Here is a 20,000-nt window from a genome sequence, read left to right on the forward strand (position 1 = left end):
GACACCAGACACCAGACACCAGACACCAGACACCAGACACCAGACACCAGACACCAGACACCAGACACCAGACACCAGACACCAGACACCAGACACCAGACACCAGACACCAGACACCAGACACCAGACACCAGACACCAGACACCAGACACCAGACACCAGACACCAGACACCAGACACCAGACACCAGACACCAGACACCAGACACCAGACACCAGACACCAGACACCAGACACCAGACACCAGACACCAGACACCAGACACCAGACACCAGACACCAGACACCAGACACCAGACACCAGACACCAGACACCAGACACCAGACACCAGACACCAGACACACGCTTGGTTGACGTCGGCAATTTTAAGGGAATCGGCAGGTTGGAGTCAGTGCGATTACCGACTCCAGTACATACTGTATACAACCCAGAAGCCTTGAGTAGCTTTCACCGGAAAACGACATTACATTTATATAGACGTTTCAGGGAGATGTTCACAAACATTATTCTTTATAAACGGCTGTGTGTGATAGGTGGAAAAAAAATTGACTCGGTAATTTAGAAAACACATTCATATGGCAAACGCCTCAGAAATCGGGTGTGGTCAAATAAATTTTGCTTTGAAACTCACAAGAAACCTATTACTTTTGTAAAGCAAATCTGATAACCAAATGCTTTAGAAACAAGTGCGAGGACAAAGGAAAATGTTATAGAACCTCCATAAGATACAGCATGAAACTTTGCCACCATGGCACCTGTAACAGGCATGGCATGTCCCTACAGGTCCACATCTACCCATACGTACCACATCCGTGTGTGCTGTATACGTACCTCTACCTTGTAGACACTCGACTGTACATCCCGACTGGGACACGAACTGTGCCCCTATCAACTGACACAAATTGTACAGCTCAGGAAGTGGCTAAAGCATTCAAGCACTCCAATAGAACACCTGGCTTGGCAAGCAATTACCAATTGCCATCAATACAACTCTGCACCCGGAAACACCCGTGCAGTATCTGAATTGAACTAATCAACACTTTTTTTAGGAGTCGGAACTGCTGAAACTTTCAAATCTGGAGCTGACATTTTGTAATTCTGCTTCGTCTAAGATGTTCTCTCGGTTATTTATATTGTTGCTGGCCGGAGGTCCAGTGGCGAGAACGACTACGTGGTGGGGAAAGTTACGTCGATTCCCACCGGACTCTCCGGAATTGTAGGCCGTCCCTCTCGGATAACTCCATGAGGCGGCGGGTCGCTTAACCGACCGTGGACGCCAATACCTCCACCGCATAGCGTAGGGTCTTTTTGTCTGGAACCAATTTACCTAATTAACCACGCGGCGTCGTCTACCAGGGAACCACGCCCTCGGCACGTCTTGCTCGAACCGGGTCACTCTACCAACTGCGGTAGAGTTCCAACTACCGACTACCAACCCCGATTCGGGTGCAGTCGAGCGGAACTGCCAAAGCCGTACCGGCTAGGATGAGCAGATTAACGGGAACAAAGACCCGGCTAAAACTCAGATCTGAACCATGCTGGACCAATGAAAAAAGAACGGAAGCGAACTAGTATAGGAACATTTCTACAATCATTTCTTTATAATAAACGATGAAATACATGTGGCACAGAAACAGGTTTATTGGGGTGTTATGCAGGGGAAATAAAGAAGATGTAGTGCGACAATTTACAGCAACTTGCAAAAGAACCCCTTTTACAGCAACTTACAAAAGCGGGAACCCCTTCGTTTTCCAACCAACTCCGGCCTCCAAGCATAGAACGAACGACCCCCAAAGGACTGAACGAACAACCCCCAAAGGACTGAACGAACGACCCACAAAGAACTGAACGAACGACCCCCAAAGAACTCAAGACTGACGATGATATCGTGGTATATAGACCTCCCTCAGCGGGGCGGGGCCTTGGTCAAAACTGACGTCACTGTCCTCCCTGATTAGACGGGGCTCCGATGGGTCTGCCCTTTCTGGTTTGGGCCTCGGCCAGGCACCGGCGAGGCCCGCCCACTCCACGCGTGTGGACTCGTCAAGAAAGAGTTGTAGCGTTTGGAGAAGCCGAATAGGAACTGCGACAGCGAAGATTCTGTCTCGGAAAAACGAGCCTCCAGAGACAACAGGTGGACCGTGGTACGTTGTTGCCAGCGAACCGAAGGCTGCAAGCGCTCAGGTACCATGGATCGCAATGGAGGATGGGATATTAAGATTTATTACCTTAACTAAAAAAACATCGCAACGCACCCCTTCGATTACCCACTACCCATAAGGAGGGGTTCTGCCTACACATATACTTAACGGCATAACTGACTTGGGACACCTGTATGTTGTATGCGTACGGTTCCTCGAATCGTAACAATATGCACCAATGAAATAAAGCCACTAACGCTGGCAGCTCCAGGCGTTTATAAGCACTGCAACATACCCAACGATTCGTAGCTCTGTGATGAACATACATTCGATAATGAGTGAGGAAAGTGGAAAAAAAAAACTATTATTCAGAAATCGTTGTGGCCTGTTTGAAGTCAAGGCATGGTTGAGCAGGCCCAAAAACATGGCGGCTTCAGACCCCAGTGAGGTTACCCAGGAAACGCCTTAATAACCTAGACAGCGAGGTGGCCGAGAATCGCCCGATGAAGGATATAATTAAATAAGGCCGTTAATTATATCTTCAAATTGGGTGTTTTAATTAACCAAAACATCCTATTTTTAATCTTGCACTTCCTTGGAGTTTTATTAGTTTGCACGCAAAGTTTCAGGCTGCTAGGTTTTATAGTTTTGAAGTTATGGAGGAGACACACTGACACACACACATTGACATTTATTAGTATTGATATAATAGTATTTGATGAATCTTCATGCATGGGGGTTAAATCATTTTACCATTGTTTCTCTGATGACTAAAGATGAATGGAAGATCTATGGATAACATGCGTGAGATTAATGATAGATGCAATGCATTTGCATGGTGGTATTTTGAAAGGGTCTTCAAAACACCTTTCTACCTATGTTGCTACCTTGCAGTTGTCAAATGTTCAAATCAAGATGATGTACAAGTTGACCATAGTTTGTTTACCTTTGTTTTGTGCTCCAAGCTTTTATTTTGATGCATGATCCTTTTCCCCTTTTGAGTGCCATTTTATTTTTGAAAATGGATTACAGTATAATGGATGCGCTGGGTTTTATCAGTTAAAATGTAATGAGAATCTTTCTTCTCAGTAGTAAGTAGTTCATATTTCAATATTCCGACAGCATTATGAGTTGCAGATGTCTGTTTTGTACCTATTGAATCTATTTTTGTGAGCTGATGTAGAATTGAAAAATAATCATTCCAAAGGAATTGGAATGGTAGGTTGTTTATGAAGTAAATCTGAAGCTTTGTGATCACCTGAATACATTTAAAAATGTAGGACGTACTAGTAATTATATAATAGGTGTCCACAACCATCCTTGCCCATGTTGTGGAATGTCGGCTGAGGCCCTTGCTTTTTTTTTTCTCTTCCACCCTCACTTTATTGGCTTTAAAATTGTTCTCTGCAACCTATTGAGTATGCCTGGTGTTGGCTTAATGGTTAGGGTGGTAGGTTTTGGATCCTAGGGTCCTGAGTTCAAATCCTGCCCTGCTGTTGAATTAATACCAGGTTGGGTTAACTTGGCCTGTCAACCTTCTGAGGTTGGCAAAATTAGTGCTAGCATGCTGGTATACTGTGTTGGAGTGGCGACCCATCCAGGATTGTGCCCAAGAGCCAAGGAGACTGCTTAAGCAGCACCAATGCTCTGCACAGAGTATGGTCCCAATCTCCTCCTTCTCCTCCTCCTCTATTGAGTGATTGACAGAAAACTTTCAGCATAGGAGTGTCTACCCTTGTAGAATTATTTAACAGTTTGCATGAATTATTGGATGGAAAATGTGGCCGGCGTTCCAAAAACATCCATTTTCTGCAGGCATGGGTTGCAGGGTGTTTCACTTACCAGGAACTTTTCTTGCCTCACTTTTTTTTTTCCTTCTGGCCTCTCGTTTTCACCATTATTCACTTTAAAATGTGTTTTCTCCACAACGGCTTGAGCGATTGACACAACACTTTCAACACAGGAGCGTCTATCCTACATATTTTTAAAAAGAAAGTTGCATGATGATTGGATGGAAAATGTGGCTGACATTCCAAAAAATTCATTTTCTGCAGGCATGGATTGCAGGGTGTTTCGTGTACCAGGAATAAACAGCCTCAGCCAAATGATTTGATCTAGTTAGATATTGTTGTGTGTTTGGGGAGTATCACCACCTGCAGGGTGTGTCCAGATGTGACCACACCCTAAGTAATGAAACCATACCTGATTCATGGGGGCCACATGTGGACCCTGATTGATACCAAATGGTTAAGAAAGGTCAATTAAGTATTTACTCAGAAAACGGAGCTCATGCCACAAATAAAGATTTTGACCAATTGTATCTCCCAAGCGATCTCACTCTTAACACTGATCTTATCCGAAATCTAACCTTACCTTACTTGGCCATCACTACAGCACTTGAAAAGGACATTGCAGGCAATCTAATTGATTTAATTTCCATGCAGGAAGTATTTAATGTCTCAGAAACTAGGTGCTCAAACTAAACTGTCTGTGAATGTCTTGACACAATTACAACAGAACGCACATCAACTCTCACACCAGAGGTGCTTGTTAAGCAGATGGCAAGGCAACAGTAAAATGAAGGCTTTGCTTTATATGGAAGAGCGAGAACGTTATCCAATTCAATGATATGGCATCGTGTGCGAGAGACTCACTTCTTAACGATAGTACACTTGTTTTAAAAAGGATTGACATACTGGCCCACAGATCACTGGTTTCCATCGTTCGGAAGCAACTGGCCATCAGGATTTTCAAAGTAAGGATTTTCTCATAACATGGAATGACCATGAGAAATGACAAGGAGCATCAAAATCAGGATCAGCAACAAGCTTGCAAATGTAATACATCAAAAACAAAGAATGCACCACTCCTACCATACAACTGAGTGGAAATGCCCTGTCTCAAGATCAGTGCCTTAATGAATGCCTGCTCACCATTGTAGGTCACCAGCAGGATCCATAGAGCAATACTGAAGTCTTGAAAGATCTCTGGCTGAATGTTCTCGTGCCTCCTGGTGAGAAGACTGCGAGAGTGAGGGTGAGCATGGGCGAAGTCTGGAATGGTATTATACATTAAGAGCAGGGCCTGGATGTGACTCCTTGAGCTCTTCTTGGTGTAGAGTGTTTAATGTGCATCATGGACAGTTCTTCAACACCCAATGACCAATCATGCAGCCACCCTTGGCCTCTGGGCAACCCTTGACCAGTCGGATAATGCAACAAAACCACTACTGTTCCAGCAACAACCCCCTTCTCGAGTCATGCCTGTACCCCTGCCTGGGTTCCCTCAGGTTTAAGGCCTTCATTGATAATTTATGACTGACTGGCTCATGTCCAAGCACTGTTTATTCAGGTTGACCCAGTGTGCTCTCTGTATGCCACATCCATTTCAGTTTCATTTCACGACTAATTTATTCCAATGACTATTGTACAAAACAATTGTATGGCATAATCTATACATCTATATATAATGGAAGAGCAAATTATGTATGTATGTACGTATGTATCATCTTCTACTCTGAGAGGTTTTGATCGAGGAAGCTGAAAGTTTCAGGGATTGATGAGGGCACCCTGAAGTTGTTCATGTGAAAGTTTTGTTTGATTCCATCAATTTTTGAAAGAATGTTTTTGCCTACCTTGCTATTTTCTTCATTTGCGGGGAGGATGGGTGCAATTGGAATTATCAAAGCTATATCACCACAATGTATTATATATACATACGAGCACGACGCATGTTTTCGCTTTATATACGTAACCCGGGTTAATTTTATTTTGGGAGCGATCGAGGCAGCGGTCTGTTGCCTATACACCGCCCAAATAATGGGATTTCAGAATAATATGTTGCATGCTTGAAACAAGATCACTCGTCAAGTGTATACACTGCTATGATATTGATGGTTGTAAAGAAAATAACATGACCCCCCCCCCCCTCCAGCTGCTCCCTTATTTTGCACGTGCTTCTAGTTCTAATAATCACGGATATCATAATTTTGGTCATGTCGCAGCAATACATGATGTCATCAACAACTGTTGGCTAATCAGCAAAGATACCACCATTCAGCACGTCACATTTTTGATATAACAGAATGAAACACAGTTGGTTATTTGGTGTACTTCGATTGATTAATCGTTTTTGTTTTAAATAATCCTGATGTGTCCGATAGATTAAATTGAGCAAAGAAATCCAAACTGAAATTGGAACATACCATACATTAATGAAGAAGTGTTACCATTTTCCATAATGTTAAGGTGGAATAGGATACGAGTTGGTTTAATAGGCAAACAGAATAACAAAACCACGTACAACTTTTGCTCGTCTTTCAATTTTGTGGAAATGTTCACATTATGTTGACTGCATAATATAGCCGATGAAGCTGACTTTTGTTCTCATGAGCGATCTTCAGTGAAGAGTGCAAAAACCGATGAAGATGACATAAAACGCTATGATTTTGAATAGCGTCGACAGGTCAAAAACCCAGGTTTTAACCTCCTACCTGATAGTTGACTGAGGAATTTGGGTAATTGGTCCATTTTCTAGCCTGAGTCACCTTTCTGAATATTCTAAATATCTGCCAACTTCACTTTACTTCTCTCATTCCTACGCTAAGCGACACATGCTGTTATGCTAATGTATACTTGCTATCTCGAGTTATTGAGGGGCATGTTTTGGGGATGACGAAGGTGTGAAACAGAGAAACAGTCTCATGAATAGCTCAGGCATGAAGAGAGTAATCGCATGTGATATATGCCCCTAAAGCAAGCTTGTTTGGATGCTTGTGTCAACGTTGTTGTGTTGTCTAGGATGGTCCTGTTGGCCATTCTGGCATGCCCAGCTTGGCAGTTAACGCTGCACTATAGAAACAGTTGATCAGCACCCCGACTGTAAATACAATGCGTGCATTTAAAGGAATAATACATCTGGTTTACTTGATTTTCATGATGGAACCATGTCTTATATTCGGTCATCTCATCTCGATTCACAAACACGATGAACTTATAAAATAGGTCGTGATGTCCAGATGTCTATTCGTCCGTGCATCCGGCCGTCCATTGACTTTTTGCTATTTTTGCTACTCCTCCCTTATCACCCGGCTGATTGTTCTGAAACTTGACACATTAACACAAGATAGTAGCCTGCACAATTTTTTGATTTTGCATGATGGGGCTCCCAGGTGTGTTGCCCCCTGAAACTTCACATCCATACTTGTCCCTTATTTACCAACCGATTGCTCTCAAACCTGATACACACCTTCTACTCGATGGTCCTCAGGATCGCTCAGTCTTAGATTTTTTTTTAAATTTCAGATCAAGGGGGCTCCCAGGTGGGGTTCCCCCAAATTGACTCTATTCTAACATTCGTGACATTTCCCAGATTTTTGATTCGGCAGAGTTCTGAACTAAAACCTCAAGAGATGACCGTCGGCCCACTCGGGGATATTTTAAAAACTACTATGATTTTGAATCTGTGACTTGATCATAGCCAAGAACTTGCCATTAAAAGGGCTTTGGCTGAAAGATATGGACTTGTTTTGCACGTCAAGGCTACACCTTTAACCATTTATAATAAAAAGGAGAGAAATACTTGTATGCACCCATCAGCTGATTTGAAGAAATATTTGAGCAGATTCTATAAATTGAGCAGAATGAAGCAGGTAACCTGGTTTTGAAGTTTTATTTAATTCATTGTTTGATAGTCTTTACCTTTTTTTTAAAGGCATGTTTGTGAGAGCACAGTTAAGCCAATTTTTCTTACTGACCTGAAAAATAGTTGCGTAGTGGGCTATTCTGCTGCCTTTAGATGACTTTATAAATGTAATTGCCAAAAATAATCAGGTAAGGTAAAAACTTCAAGGTACATGTTTTGAAATTAACGTTTTATTTGGTGGTGATGTGACCCCAGGCCGAGAATGACCCCAGGCCAAGAAATTGTTTTGACAGCACCAACGCTCTGTATCACAGAGTATGGCACATCGGATCAGAAGATCTATCTTCCAGGACGTCTCTCAAAAGGATTTTGACAGGCCCCCTGGGGGATTTTTCTTGCATTTTCATGGAGCGAAAAATGTTTCTGAAGGACAGAAAAAGCCAACCTTCCTCCAACCTGTCTTTGTTTGACGATACCTTATCTGGTGTTTTGTTTTTTGTTCGGAAATGATTTGTAAAGCAACCATCAAAAATTCATTTGGCCAACCATCACAGGATATTCGATAGGTTTTATCAACTGAAAGTTAAAAATAATAATATAATCTGAGTTCCCTTTCAAGGAACTTCAACACAGGAGGCCATTAGGCCCATCAAAGCCTGTTCTGATTACCAACCTATGGTTATTTGTCTGTGCTCTATTCTTTTAAAAATGTGGAGCGTTAATCAAGGAAGCAGCACGTAGCATTTTAAAAGTCTTTGGTACGACTCGGCCAGGATTCGAAACGCTGACCTCCCAGACTCAGAGTGCACTATCTAACCATTAAGCTATCGAGTCTTGTTATTGTTGAAAAATATATGCTCATTGCTGTGGGAAGCAAAGTAAGAAATGAAGTTTTGAGCAGTAACCTTTCATCTGAGCAACGGAGGCTAATTGCTTTCCAAGATTTCTGCCTGTGACATAGAAGGCTGCCTTCATTCGTGGATTTCTGACTTCCTCCACTCGCACAGTCAAAGTGTTGCCATCGGTGAAATGGAGTTTCGTGTTGCCATCAATCCTTCTGTGAGTGGAGCCTGGAGTTTTCCAAGGCAGTGTGTTGTGTCCAGTCTTGTTCCTCGCCCATAAAATTACCTTTCCACTGCTTTGGAAAACCCTCTCTTTGTTTTTTTGCAGATGATTCCACATTGTGTCAAGCAGTATCTTATCCCTCTGCTAGGCAGACAGCAGCTGTATCTATCTCTGCTGATTTAATAATGATTAGACTCTTGTCTGCTAAATTGAACATGTCCTTCAATCCTGAAAGATGCCATTGTCTCACTCTATCGCTCCAGACGGATCACTAAATTTACCTTCAGATCTATTTCCTTTGTTTTCCACTGGAAGAGGTTCAGTCTCTTGAACCTATAGGCCTCATCATCAGCCATGGCTTTTAATGGGTCGACCACACAGCAAAGTTGGCCTCCAAAGCCAACCACAGACTGGGCATCCTTTGTCAATCCAAATTCTTCTTTGGAAAATCAGTTACACAGTCTACTAGCCCTTTGTCCTGAGTTCAATGGAGTACTGTTCTCTGCTATGTGCTGGCACCCCAGCATGATATATCTCTGCTAGATTCTTTGGAATTTAAAGCTCTCAAAATTATTGGAATCTCCTGTGATGAGGAAGAAGCACAGGATCTGTCTTCGTCATGTCGCAGGAAGGTTTGTGGTCTCTGTTTTCTACTTTATATTCTTTGATGTTGCTATATCCTCCCACCCTCCCCATATATTCCAGGATGCATGTATTCTTCCAGTAACCCCCTCTTGGTTAAACTTCTAAAATACAGGCTGACTGACCACCTCAACTCTTTAATTCCTCGCTTCTCCCATCTCTGGAACGACCTTGTCAACGCCCATTCTATCTCGCTTATCCCTCCAAGGTTTCAAGCAAGCAGTGCAACGTCATCTCTAATTTTGACCCATCATCTTTATTACTCCCATTAACCTTTCCTTTAACCCAACCATTAACCTCTTGCTTGCTAGTTTGTGTTTCTTCTCTTCTCTTCCTGTTCATTCATTCCCTTGATGGATGTCCCACTGTCAGTTATACCTGGCTCTTCCATGGGATTCATTCATGTGAAGAAAAATAAATAAATAAAGAGTAGATTTTGACCATATTAAGGGTATTATTCTCGCACAGATGTGATAGGTCATTTGGTTCTATATATTTGCATTGTTCAGGTAGAATGGCGGTAGTTGAGTATTGTGTAAATAGGAAGGCATGTAGAGTGTAGTTGGTGGTAAGCGTGAGGAATCTTGTTAAAAACAGGTAAAAATACCTCGCGTAAGTTGAGAAAGGGAATGTTGAGACAGTTTGAAGCAGAGGCAATATTTCAATAAAAAAGCAGTGAAATTGGGTGAGGATTTTGAATGGTGATGGAGAAGATGAGCAAAGGCCATAGGAGGGACTTTTGCACAATTGGAGATTGAAAGAGGAGATCATGGGCTTGTCACAAGTGAGAGCATAGCTTTTCATGTTAAAAGATGTTTGTAATGACTACACAATGAGTTGCATGTTATTGTTGATGGTGCAATGATCTGTCATCACCTGCCATTCAAAATGGACTCTGTGAAGAAGGGAAGTCAGCAGAAAAGCAATTATTTAAGCCGTAAGATGTGCTAATTTACCATTTTTTTTGCGAATGACAATCTGTGCTCTTTGTTTCCTGAGACGCTTGTTACCTCTGCCACTGAAGGTGGACAGAGGTTATGTTTTCACCCCTGTCTGTCTGTCTGTCTGTTGAACAGGAAATGTCTGTGAACAGGATATCTCAAAAAGTTGTGGACGGATTCATACGAAATTTGGTGGACAGGTTGGGTGTGTGATGAGAACAAAAAGATTCGATTTTGGTGAATATCCAGATACAAGAATTTTTGATTTTTTTTTAGTGATTCTTCACCATTGAGAGATCGGCCAGACAATATGTAGCATGATAGCTCACAAAGCTGTGCACAAGTTATGACAATACGAAGTGGATGAGTTGATTAAGTGACGAGAACAAGCCAATTCGATTTTGGTTAAGGTCCGGATTCAGATCCGGCCTATCATTGGGGTACAAAATGTAAACTGTTCAGCCTGACAGAGGTATGTGCTCCACTGAATGCCAATGTAGTTAATTATGCACCGGTTAGCATCTTCTTTTTTTGAGAGTGAATGAGGAAACATCTTTACTGTGAGGATGGGCTGGATGGGTGAAGATGCCAAACAGCTTTCTCAAATGAACCACTGACATTTTGCTAATGTGTTGCATGCGGAACGGTCCTATCATGGGGTTTAAGTGTGGTTTTGTCCAGAATCAAACTTGAGACTTGTTTGGCCAAGTCTTTACTGTTGTGCGGAGGTGGCATTGAATTGATGAGCTTTGTCTGCAATACATTGCGACAAGAAGAGATTGCAAGGCATCCCAGATTTTTAATTGTCTCAAGCTCAGTTGTTTGTTCGCTTTCATCACCAAGTAATAATTATGAGCGAGTGAATGAATGTTTCGCCTCTGTGTCGGTCTGCCTTTTTGTAGTTGCTGGATGTAAGCTCCCAGAAGCAAGTGGTTCAGCAGAGACGAACAGAGCAGTTTTGATTGCAAGAGTATGTGCATCTGATATATATATATATATATATATATATATATATATATATATATATATATATATATATATATATATATATATATATATATATATATATATAATTTGAAATGGTATCTCAAAATTTTCAAATGGTGTGGGAAGTAGGTTAGAATGAACTCATTGGTTATTGTCTTCTGCATGAAGTTGTAGTGAAATGCTACCTGCCAATGTCTCTGCAGTTTTGCAGCTTCCTTGAGCCGTGTGGGCGTCTGGACACGTGGGTGTGGGCTGCGGCAATGCCAGCAGTGTGTGTGGGTGTTTTAGGCTTCTTTCTCTTTCTCGTCTTGAATAGTGATGACTGTGTACGTGCATGTTTTTGATACGCCTTACCTGTTGTATGCCTCATCCTTTTCACGTCTCCGCTAACCTCACGCTTCGTCTTACTCCCGATCCCTGCGTCCTTGTTCATGGTACATTGCACTATGCAGGTGATGTGCATTATTTAAAACGAATGCTTCCCAAGCTGTCATGGGAAACGACATTAAGCTCCTTTCCCTTCTCATGCTTTAACACGACAGTTTATGGTTTCAGAAACTTCAGCTGTCAAGGGCATCTTATGGAGAGGTGGTGTTTATGATAAGGTGAAGAACTTGAGAAAACAATTACCATTCTCTTTTTACCCCACGTGCATCAAGCGAAAAGCAGGGTTATGTAATTGGTTCACTTGGTCTGTCTGTCTGCCTTCAAAGGTCAGTTTACGATCGAGGAACAACTTGATTTCAATTGATTGTTATATTTTGAAAAGTAATCGGAAAACGAACCTGTAGTTTAGCAGCACTTTGGCTCTGAATTTGTCCCGATCGCACATGCGCAGAGAGGAGTGAGAATTTTTAGTGTCTGCCTGTCTTGGCAGTCAAAGACAATTTAAAATCAATACAAACAGGAAACTTACTGTCTTTAAAGAGGAACCAAAACGCTCAGACCAACTCGATGATAAATAATATATCCCTTCATACCCTACAAAATAGATATGCGTCCTTGGTGCTTGTGTAGTAATACAAACTGAGATGGTTTCATGCCACACCAATGGCCGAGAGGCCCTAAGTTTGCCAGAAATTGGACGAGGTATGTCCGAAATACCCGAGTGTGGATCAGGCTGACAAAATGTTCGGTTTTGTGCTCAGAACATTTTACAGAGAACTGTTATGAAACAGAGATGGCCAGATCTTATCCGACACGATTAACTGGAAGAAACATCTGTCGCTCAAAGTCAAAACTGTAACACCATCTCTACCTAGCTACCAGCATATGTACACGGACGATTTCAGGGGTGAATCAAACACCTTTTGCCATTGCTTGGCAGTTACCACAAGAACACGCAAAAATAATTATCTATTATTAACACAAATTTCTGCAAGTCAAATGAACCACCATATATTTATAGTGGAGAGAAAGTATGGAGCTGATGTATCATCCACTCCTCTGAGAGGAGTTGACTGAGGAAGCTAAAACTTTTAGGGTCCTCCTCACCCCCCCACCCCCTTCACCTCCCTCTCCCAGCACCACTCCCCCCTCCACAGTCCCCAATCAACCATCACCCCCACAGTACCCAACACCATCCCACCCCCACCCCTCTACCATCCTCCCACAACCCCCCCATCATTTTAGCTCTCATACGAGCCTCCACAATGTATACAAAAAAACAAAACCCCACAATACCCACACGCCCCCTCTTCCCCTAACACCACTCCCCCCTCCACTGGGGCAGGATCTCGACACGGCATATCACAGCCTGACACAGCACAAACATGACACAGCACCACGGCACAACCAGGGCATGACCACTGCACGCCACCGCAGCGTGACCATTGCACGGCACCACAGCACAACCACGGCATGACCAATGCACAGCATCACGGAGCTCCCACTGCACGGCACCACGGCGCGACCACTGCACAGCACCACTGTGCTGCGCTACCACTGCATGGCACCACGGCATGACCACTGCTCAGCATCAGGGCACGACCACTGCACAGCACCACACCACCATGGCGCGACCACTGCACGGCACCACGGCACGACCACTGCTCGACATCACAGCGCGACCACTGCACTGCACCACGACGCGACCACTGCACAGCACCAGGGCACTACCACTGCACGGCACCACGGCGCGACCACTGCTCGACATCACAGCGCGCGACCACTGCACTGCACCACAACGCGACCACTGCACAGCACCAGGGCACTACCACTGCACGGCACCACGGCGCGACCACTGCACGGCACCACGGCACCACGGCGCGACCACTGCGCGGAACCACGGCGCGACCACTGCGCGGCACTACGGCGCGACCACTGCGCGGAACCACGGCGCGACCACTGCACGGCACCACGGCGCGACCACGGCGCGACCACTGCACGGCACCACGGCGCGACCATTGCACGGCACCACGGCGCGACCACTGCACGGCACCACGGCGCGACCACTGCACGGCACCACGGCGCGACCACTGCACGACACCACGGCGCGACCACTGCGCGGAACCACGGCGCGACCACTGCGCGGCACCACGGCTCGACCACTGCGCGGAACCACGGCGCGACCACTGCGCGGCACCACGGCGCGACCACTGCACGGCACCACGGCGCGACCACTGCACGGCACCACGGCGCGACCACTGCATGGCACCACGGCGCGACCACTGCACGGCACCACGGCGCGACCACTGCACGGCACCACGGCGCGACCACTGCACGGCACCACGGCGCGACCACTGCACGGCACCACGGCGCGACCACTGCACGGCACCACGGCGCGACCACTGCACGGCACCATGGCGCGACCACTGCACGGCACCACGGCGCGACCACTGCACGGCACCACGGCGCTACCACGGCACGACCACTGCACGGCACCACGGCACGACCACTGCACGGCACCACGGCACGATCATGGCGCGACCACTGCACGGCACCACGGCACGACCACTGCTCGACATCACGGCGCGACCACTGCACGGCACCACGGCGCTACCACGGCACGACCACTGCACGGCACCACGGCACCACGGCACGACCACTGCACGGCACCACGGCACGATCACGGCGCGACCACTGCACGGCACCACGGCACGATCACGGCGCGACCACTGCACGGCACCACGGCGCGACCACTGCTCGACATCACAGCGCGACCACTGCACTGCACCACGGCGCGACCACTGCACTGCACCACAGCGCGACCACTGCACTGCACCACGGCGCGACCACTGCACGGCACTACCACTGCACTGCACCACGGCACTACCACTGCACGGCACCACGGCACTACCACTGCACGGCACCATGGCGCGACCACTGCACGGCACCACGGCGCGACCACTGCACGGCACCACGGCGCGACCACTGCACGGCACCACGGCGCGACCACTGCACGGCTCCACGGCGCGACCACTGCACGGCTCCACGGCACGATCATGGCGCGACCACTGCACGGCACCACGGCACGACCACTGCTCGACATCACGGCGCGACCACTGCACGGCACCACGGCGCTACCACGGCACGACCACTGCACGGCACCACGGCACCACGGCACGACCACTGCACGGCACCACGGCACGATCACGGCGCGACCACTGCACGGCACCACGGCACGATCACGGCGCGACCACTGCACGGCACCACGGCGCGACCACTGCTCGACATCACAGCGCGACCACTGCACTGCACCACGGCGCGACCACTGCACTGCACCACAGCGCGACCACTGCACTGCACCACGGCGCGACCACTGCACGGCACTACCACTGCACTGCACCACGGCACTACCACTGCACGGCACCACGGCACTACCACTGCACGGCACCATGGCGCGACCACTGCACGGCACCACGGCGCGACCACTGCACGGCACCACGGCGCGACCACTGCACGGCACCACGGCGCGACCACTGCACGGCACCACGGCGCGACCACTGCACGGCTCCACGGCGCGACCACTGCACGGCTCCACGGCGCGACCACTGCACGGCACCACGGCGCGACCACTGCACGGCACCACGGCGCGACCACTGCACGGCACCAAGGCGTGACCACTGCACGGCGCGATCACGGCACGACCACTGCACGGCACCACGGCGCGACCACTGCACGGCACCACGGCGCGACCACTGCACGGCACCACGGCGCGACCACTGCACGGCACCACGGCGCGACCACTGCACGGCACCACGGCGCGACCACTGCACGGCACCACGGCGCGACCACTGCACGGCACCACGGCGCGACCACTGCACGGCACCACGGCGCGACCACTGCACGGCACCACGGCGCGACCACTGCACGGCACCACGGCGCGACCACTGCACGGCACCACGGCGCGACCACTGCACGGCACCACGGCGCGACCACTGCACGGCACCACGGCGCGACCACTGCACGGCACCACGGCGCGACCACTGCACGGCACCACGGCGCGACCACTGCACGGCACCACGGCGCGACCACTGCACGGCACCACGGCGCGACCACTGCACGGCACCACGGCGCGACCACTGCACGGCACCACGGCGCGACCACTGCACGGCACCACGGCGCGACCACTGCACGGCACCACGGCGCGACCACTGCACGGCACCACGGCGCGACCACTGCACGGCACCACGGAGCGACCACTGCACGGCACCAAGGCGCGACCACTGCACGGCGCGATCACGGCACGGCGCGATCACGGCACGACCACTGCATGGCACCATGGCGTGACCACTGCAAGGCACCACGGCGTGACCACTGCAAGGCACCACGGCGCGCCCACTGCACGGCACCACGGCGCGACCACTGCACGGCACCAAGGCGCGACCACTGCACGGCACCACGGCGCGATCACGGCACGACCACTACACGGCACCACGGCGCGCCCACTGCAAGGCACCACGGCGCGCCCACTGCACGGCACCACGGCGCGCCCACTGCACGGCACCACGGCGCGCCCACTGCACGGCACCACGGCGCGCCCACTGCACGGCACCACGGCGCGCCCACTGCACGGCACCACGGCGCGCCCACTGCACGGCACCACGGCGCGCCCACTGCACGGCACCACGGCGCGCCCACTGCACGGCACCACGGCGCGCCCACTGCACGGCACCACGGCGCGCCCACTGCACGGCACCACGGCGCGCCCACTGCACGGCACAACGGCGCGACCACTGCACGGCACCAAGGCGCGACCACTGCACGGCACCACGGCGCGATCACGGCACGACCACTGCATGGCACCACGGCGTGACCACTGCATGGCACCACTGCGCGCCCACTGCAAGGCACCACGGCGCGCCCACTGCACGGCACCACGGCGCGCCCACTGCACGGCACCACGGCGCGCCCACTGCACGGCACCACGGCGCGCCCACTGCACGGCACCACGGCGCGCCCACTGCACGGCACCACGGCGCGACCACTGCATGGCACAGCACGATCTCTGTACTGCACGTCACCACAGCACGACCACTGCATGGCACCACAGCATGACCACTGCACGGCACGACCACTGCACTGCATGGCACCACGGCATGACCACTGCACTGCACGGCACCACACCATGACCACTGCAAGGCACGGCACGACCACTGTACTGCACGGCACCACGGCACGACCACTGTACTGCACGGCACCACGGCACGGCCACTGTACTGCACGGCATGACCACTACACTGCACGGCACCACGGCACGGCACCATGGCATGGCCACTGCACTGCACGGCACCACGGCACGACCATTGCACTGCACGGCACGACCACTGCACTGCACGACACCACGGTCCGACCACTGCACTGCACGACCACTGACATGGCACACACAGCACCACAGCATCAGCAGAAATGCTGTCCCGGGCGAGTATGAAATGGGACAATCCCACAACACACAAGAGACCTGGTCAGCCTGCGATGGTGAAACAAAGCATTCGTCATCCATTTTGTCCGCGATATCCGAGTGTGCTTGGGCAGTGTTGGCTGTTGGGTGATGACTGGTTGTTCTGCTCAAGTAGTATGACTGATTTATCAATTAATATAAAGTCCCTCCCTCATAAATCATAAATTGAATGTAAAAACAAAACCTACCAATCTGTAGTGAAAATGCGACCAGCGTTTTCTTCTTCACAACACTTCTGCCTTCTTCCTCTGAATCGCTCGCATAAGACTCAAAATGATTCGGCTCCACAATTCCCCCAAAAGCGTTTCCCTTACTAATTTTGCCTCCAATAGTTTCTTCAAAATCCCACTGATCACTTTCAATGTACTGAGAACCTTCAGAGTTGCTAATGGCGGTGGAATCGGTATTGGAATCCGAGCTCAAAATACAGTTTCTCTATGTATAGCTGCTGTTCGGATCAGTTTGTTTTCAAGGTGTGACGTCAATGGCGAAATCTAAAATCGACACTCTCTTGGGCTTTTTTTTCGACACTTTGTGATTTGCAAAAAAAAATTCAATATTTTTTTCCTCTTTAAATTAGACTGTGATGATTTAAGATTTTCAATTATTTTAAGAAAATCTTTTTTGCATCTGGGTTCCCCTTTAAGGACGTCATAAAGGACACATACAACAGGTACAAAAAACTAATATTACATGTTAGATGAGGTGGTGTAATAGATACTGCATCAACGGCGGTAAACTTCTGAAAGTTTTTTCTTTTTTTCTACAAACCTTAAAATATTTGTTTTACTTCAATTGCATTATATATTTGAAAACTATCGAAGACAAATCGCCGAATTGGCACTTTTGAAAACCTTACGTTTAGCAGGACTTGGAAAAAACATTACGCCATTTTACATCATTTCAAACAAACCAATCAAATTTGCTGCTTGTAAGCTCGACCCACGTCCTTTTTTTTTTCTTTTTCTCAAGACGACATGGGGTAAGGTGTTCTCTGAACTCTCGAGTTCTATAATATTTAACTTCTTGTTTCTCTTTCTTCGTTGTAAACTATGAATAGGCATTAGTTGTGGGTTGACATTTGAACTGATTTATTTACCTTGTACTTGAACAATTAAAAAGGTATAAGTGGGTATTTGGGAATTGCATTTGAAGGGAACTTTCTTGTTTTATATCAGTTATGAAAAAGAATAAGAAGAAATAAAGCAGTCATAACTATTGTGGACAGGGAGCAAAATGTCTGCATTAGATACTGCGCTTTGTAGCGAGATCAATGAAGCTCTCAAAGATTATTTTTACACCCTAGCCGATTAGGAAAGGTGATTGGTCATATACACTGAATGTGTTATTGTGTTTATGGTACAGATAAAGTCCATGAATTAAAATGTGGCCCAAATTGTGGCAGTTGGGCATCAGGATAGGGTCAACCACATTAATTACTTCAGCTCCTTCAAGGTGGAGTGTTCCTGTCCACAAACCACACGACTGTTTCCAGAATACAGTCTCCCAACCAACTGCGAGGGCACCAACATCATGTGTTGGTTGCGCTACATTGCATTATTCTGCTCAGATGTCACTCAACCTGGGGACTCAGAGCTTTTGGAGCATTGCATATCAATTCGCACTTAACTCGTACTAACGGTTAATGTACTCTTTCCTTTCTCGTGTCTCAAAAAGTTCACCATTCTTTTTTAATGCAGGTGTCATTTCTTTATTTTAAAACTGGCTTATTGAACTTGTATATGGTAGAACGGTGATTGAACCTCAAACACAATGCTTGCTTTTACTGCTGTCTCACAATTTCCAACTGTTCCTGTGCACTCCCCCAACCCCATAAGAGTTACGTATTGAACTCTGTCTACAAGACTTCCTTCATACCACACTGCCAGAGTATCCTCTCTTGTTATTAAAGCTTTTAAGTGATTCAAAACCCCCGTATTACTCATTCAAAGTGCATGATCCAGTTAACCTGATTTGTGTTGAACAAAAGCAGAGATTTCTTAATTCAGTGATGTGCTGAAGAAATGCATGAAACAATATTTATTTGTGGTAACATGATTTGCACGCCACTACTTCAAGTAGCCTGCACTTTGACTCGGAAACTAGTGTGTTCAATAAATGACTTGAAATTGTATTCTTCAAAGACTAGCTTGTTTTAGCATTGTGTGCATTTGAAGTTTAATTTGGAATTACGGTTAAATTGTACGAGTTGAATGTTGTTTAATAACCACTAAAAACAGAGGACACCGTCACCAAGCAAGCTCTGTGAGCAGTTTAGTCCGATCCCAATGGCTTCTGATGTATAACTACGTACAAGGGATTTGAACCTGAGAACCCATGGGATCCCAGGTTCGAATGCCATATACTATGTTGACCTCTCCATTGTTTACTGTTGACCACCTTGTAAATTGAATCCTTGTATGAGTCCATTGATGTCTTTGTCCTGTACATGATTTAGCAGGCTTGCAAAGCATTGACAAAGCATACACAAAAGTGGGGGTTGGGGGGGGGGAAAATCAGCCAAGTTATTTCCATTAATTCAGAGGAAAAATAGTTCTGCCTTTTAAAAATGCATCTAAAATAATTTGGGCGAAGTTGCCTCGAGTTGGAAATATTCAGGTCAGCAAAAAAACACAAAAAACGAATACCTGCATGAAACTCAAAACGGTTTGTAAATATG

At 47.7% G+C, this 20,000-nt stretch overlaps 1 protein-coding gene across 7 annotated transcripts in view; it reads left to right on the forward strand.

The window, feature by feature from the left end:
* LOC147018977 (plasma membrane calcium-transporting ATPase 3-like) overlaps positions 1 to 20,000 on the forward strand; it is a 330,377-nt gene that overhangs the window by 72,604 nt on the left and 237,773 nt on the right. For 2 of the 7 annotated variants that reach the window (XM_085899110.1, XM_085899111.1), the window contains one exon: positions 5,082 to 5,176. The exons of the other annotated variants lie outside the window; for them this stretch is intronic. The gene's annotated coding sequence lies outside the window, so the exon portion shown is untranslated. The remainder of the gene's footprint in view (positions 1 to 5,081; positions 5,177 to 20,000) is intronic. 7 annotated transcript variants of the gene reach the window in all.

The sequence above is a fragment of the Eptatretus burgeri genome, chromosome 10, assembly GCF_056783735.1.
Source record: "Eptatretus burgeri isolate ZD-2024b chromosome 10, Ebu_testis_v1, whole genome shotgun sequence".
Taxonomy (NCBI): domain Eukaryota; kingdom Metazoa; phylum Chordata; class Myxini; order Myxiniformes; family Myxinidae; genus Eptatretus; species Eptatretus burgeri.